The sequence below is a fragment of the Rhipicephalus microplus genome, chromosome 6 (genome assembly GCF_043290135.1).
Source record: "Rhipicephalus microplus isolate Deutch F79 chromosome 6, USDA_Rmic, whole genome shotgun sequence".
NCBI lineage: Eukaryota > Metazoa > Arthropoda > Arachnida > Ixodida > Ixodidae > Rhipicephalus > Rhipicephalus microplus.
This window is the reverse complement of record NC_134705.1, coordinates 96675430-96680365: the sequence shown is the minus strand read 5'-3', so window position 1 is coordinate 96680365 and position 4936 is coordinate 96675430. Positions and strand designations below refer to the sequence as shown.

Here is a 4936-nt window from a genome sequence, read left to right as displayed (position 1 = left end):
TATTACCTTCCTAACAGCAGCTTTACATTTCTGTCGTTTTTTGATGCTCTTGACCTGCGCAACTTGTTTTAAAAGACTTTAAAGGGCTATTTCACGTTATCTTCAAGCCTGAGTGCACATGTACGTATACCTTTCATCAGTGAAAGCTGCCACGTTGATAATTCCAAAAATCACAAATTACTTGTTTCCTAGTTGGTGCCTTCTCTTTTCTTCCACGTTCGACCAATTTATGCGTTTGAAAGAGCTGTTTAAGTTTCCCCATGCTACAAGCTTTGTAACTTGTACCAACTGCACATATATGCAGGTTCTCTGAGCGTCGCTTCAAGTAGTGACTGTGACATGGCTGCAGAAAGCTGCACTGCAAGGTGCGGATGAGCTTCAGTTTGTGTTATTTTAAGCCTCTTACTGATACATTGTCGTAATTTTATTTCTTCAGGACCTGCGGTAGAGGCTTCAAAAAGCGGCTCCCACACATTGAGGTGCCCCGACGAACAGGGTGCGTTCAGTGTCGCGATTTGTTTTTTTTTACCGAAATTGACTGTTGACCAAACCTCTGCAGGTGGCAGCTCCCTTGTAGCTGGTGAAAGAATTTCCGCTGACTTCGTCTTACCGGAGAAAACCTTAACCAGTCATTCAGCTGTCACAAAAGGAACTTGTGTGACCGGTAAGTTGTATGTTCACTTCAACACCAGAGTGGATTTATATAGAGACTTCCGCAGGCCGCTCGCAAGATTGTTCCGACAGCACTGTCCGAGGCACTGAACAAGCTTCACAAAACCCTCCAGAAGACGTCTCCGCCAACAGCTCCACGCCTGAGTGCACTAGAGAAAATGGTGACTATGCTTTTATTGCAGCTGTTTTTAATGTGCTATTTTATGTTTAGGACATTCTGAGCAAACTATCCTCAAAAGGACACTACGTGTGCACTTACAAAATGGAAGGGTGGGCTCTCAGTTATTTTTATTTTTTTGTGCATTGTCAACATTGTGAATGGTTTGTTTTTAGGTAGTAGAATCGAAAACTTTGCACCACAGAAAGTTGTGCACCTTGGGTCTGAAAGAGCGAGGAAAGTGCTCGTATGGGATTAGTTGTTCTCCGCTTTTACATCCATTTTTTTGTTTATTGCAGTGCGTTCCTGTGTGCCAGCGACAATGTCTCCGTCAATGAAGTACAAGCAAACCATTAAACCTCTGCAAGCCAAAGTAGCAGCACAGCGGAAAACTATCAAAAGACTGCGGAGACGGCCTCACCAAGCACCGTCATCGACTTCAAAGGCCCTTGAAGTTATCCGACCGCACGTCACCGAGGAGGTTTTTAAATTTCTTTCTGCACATGTTCGCTTGAGGCCCAAACGCAAGGGCAAGCGGTTTCCCGTGTGGTTCAAGAAATTTGCTCTTCACTTAAACTTCCGAGGTCCGCGAGCATACCGATTTCCGGCTCCATAGTTTTCTTTGCCCTCCCGGCGTTCATTAAGGAGGTGGCTAGCTAATGTAAAGATGACTCCAGGCATAATTCCAGGAATCCTTTCTTCCATTGCAACAAATACTCAAGCTTGGAATGAACGGGACCGAGTGTACGCTTTAGTTTTCGACGAAATAGCACTCAAAAAGAATTTGTACTATGATGCTGCAAGAGACGTTGTCCAGGGTTTTACAGATGATGGCACTCATCGCACTTCAACCATCGCTGATCGAGCACTGGTTTTTCTTCTTGTTGGTGTTTCGAGAAAGTGGTTTCAACCGGTTGCTTTTACTATCGGGCACACATCAACACCATCATCTGTTATGCATAACTTGCTGGTGTCTGTCACTCATTTTGGAGCTTAGGAGCATTAATATTGCAGTGAAAGCAGTCATTTGTGACCAGGGCAGTTCAAATGTAAGCCTCGCTAACCAACTAAGAGTGACTGTAGCAAAGCCTTTTTTTGAAGTTAATGGTGAGCGGGTATATTACATTTTTGGTGTTCCGCATTTAATTAAAACAACGCGCAATAATGTCCAAGCACACAAGTTATACATTGGGGATGACATCGTTAACTGGTGGCACATTGTAAGCCTTTACCAATCCTCACATGAGTTGCGGTTGCGATTGGCTCCAAAGTTGACTGAACGGCACGTTCATCAGAAACCTTTTTCTAATATGAAGGTCAGCAAAGCGACTCAGGTCCTCAGTGCATCAGTTTCGATCGCTATCACGGCATTGGTGTATGCGAAGGTGCTGCCTGCCTCGGCCATCACTACAGCTCAATTTTGTGATCGTATGGACAGGATTTTCGATGCCTTGAACAGCTCGAGTAAAAAAAAGAACTTCGCAAAAGCTGCGGCATGCAATCATGAAAAATGATTCAGAGCTGATTGACTTCCTCCGAGGCCAGCTTCCCTGGATTGTATCATGGCAGTTTGTTGGCAGACGTCAACCACAAACCATCGTAGGTTGGCAAATTACAAATCAGGCAATTTGTCAACTATGGGACGACCTCTCCAAAAATTACAATTTTGAATACCTGTTAACACGCAGGCTTCAACAGGATCCTCTGGAGAACATATTTGGCCACATTAGGCAAAAACAGGGTTGCAACACCAACCCCAATGTAGCACAATTTATTTGTGGCCTGAAGCACATCTGCATAAGAAAACTCTTCAAGCTGTCAGAATACGGAAATCTCGAGGATGATGAATGTGACCTCCTCCAAGAGCAGCTCTCGCCATTCTCCCTCACCAGTGCGTCTCTTGTGAATAATGAGGAGTGTGCACAGCCACAGCCTGACGACTTTCCCGCTCTAGACGATCTCTCTGAACTTGTGACAAACGTTCACTCCCATATTATCGATGACTCCGCTGCATATTATGTAGCTGGTTTTCTCATCAAACACTTCCTTCGGAATGCATGTGACGGTTGCAGTTGCCCACAGTTACTGAAAGACGACAGTGAGACGCTTAAGGGTACCCACCAGTATTTCACAATGCTCAAAGCATACCACGTCCCCAGCAAACTTTCTGGGAATCTCGCTGTGCCATGAGAAGCAGCTTTTGCATACGTACAACAACTTGAATCTCACTTTCTTGCCATAATTGAGGCCACTGCACATCACCTGAAAGTGTGCGATGTTTTGTATCACCATCTGTCAAGTGTTGGCGATTTTCAATTCTGCTTTGCTGGGTGTCGCGCGAAGTTTCTGAAAATGTTTTGCCGGGTTCGTTTATGTTGGCATGTGCGTTTTGTGAACCGAAACTTAGATAGGGTTAGGTTCCAGTCTTCAATCTCAGGCATACAGCTTGACAAGTTCAAAGGTTAGCAATTAGCGGCGGGTTTACACTAAAGTATCCGAGTTGAGCCAAATCCTGCAATAGCTTTGTTATGTTATTGCTTCGTTACAGCAGACTTCATTATGGTGTTATATGCTTATATTCAGCTCAACTCGACTAGCCACTCCTTCGTTGCATGCATTGTTTAGGTTACCCGCTATGAGGAGTAGGGACACTGTGTATTCGCTCGAAGTGATTTGCATAACCTTAAAAAGAATGTTGGGTATCCTGTCTGTATTTTTGTAGCGAATGCGGGCGAACTGTACACTTTACTGTGGCTCGCTTGGTCACTGTGTATGCTTTATCTCTCCAGCTCAAGTAATATATCGATAACAAAACCGCTTGTTGAAATGTCTTCGAGCGGGTAAGAAACACAGTATAAAGTGGGCATGGTTCACGTTATCACGCTTTTCGTATTTTAGCTTCTCATCAACTTCCTCATCTTGCCCATCAAAATTTTCAAAAGAATACTCAAGCTTTTAGCGTTTGATGGGGCTGCGGACGCTGCCATTTTATTTTTATATAGCTTTTGAGTGATAACGTACGATGTAGAGCCTTTGTGAAAAATAATGAGCCAAAGTGATTTCCTTCTTCTATTTATTAGCCCTGTAATACCGCTCTCGTAGCACCAATTAAGGTCCACAATTCTGGATAAGTGATGACTACAATCTATTTTAGCTCGCAAGCGTCACAGCAACACCCAGACGCAAATCACTTGGGATCTTAAGTTTTTGATGAAGGCGACGCATAACAAAAGCCACAAAACCTGCCAGTGTTGTAGCATAAAGTTTGTCTTTCACGTAGTGAGCAAGCTGCAAAGCCCTACCTTTCTGAGGACAAGCAGGCATCAAGTCTGCTTTTTTTCATTTTGGACTAGCTGTTCTTAAGCACAGCCAGCACACTGCACCTTTGCCTTTCTGCTATATTGTGTCGTGTGGTTTCTGTGTGCTCTTTTTTATATGCATTATTTCGGTTAACCCCAGGCGTGATTCGCGACTTCATTGCTGTGTATATGTCACTTCTTCCTTCTTCATCAGCATTGTGCGCTGTGTTTTTGCCATAGATCCTTACTTACCCACTGGCCCGGTTTGTCATACTTCACCAGCTTCTCGGCTTCTGCCAACTCTAGCGATGTGTGCGTTGTCTGTGTTCTCTCTGTATTTGTTACAATTTATTTGTAAGGCGAGATGCATTTGTTGTCTACCTTTGTCATATTGTGCTTTTTATATTCTCAGACTCTACCTTGTCTTTGAATAAAACATTGCGATACTCTGTCTCTTTGACTGATATATACATTGATCACTTGTTCCAAAAGAAAAACACAAGCGCGATGAATAAAATCGTAGTGAATTATCATTACCGGCATCTCTTTTTATTATAACTTAATCGAAATAAAAATTACGTCACGACCGATTCGCACGAACCACTGAACAAAACAAAACAGGGAATCGCTAAATCAAAACGACCTACAAAAACTATCCATTTGGGTGATGAATAGTGGTCTGAAATCATGAACTTTCGTCATAGCCAAACGTCGGTTATGCAAAGTAATTCAAAATTTGCGCCAGTGAAACCGAAACAGGAAGCGCACGCCACTTGCTCTCACCAACCACTAGGTGTGCTAGGGTCGA

General features: G+C 43.5%; 1 long non-coding RNA gene across 1 annotated transcript; it reads left to right on the top strand.

Moving 5' to 3' along the window:
- Positions 1-558: 558 nt before the first annotated feature.
- On the top strand, positions 559-4568 carry LOC142765380 (uncharacterized). The gene is made up of 3 exons (XR_012884217.1): positions 559-664; positions 720-833; positions 1129-4568. It is a non-coding gene; the product is annotated as an uncharacterized LOC142765380 (long non-coding RNA).
- Positions 4569-4936: the final 368 nt, after the last annotated feature.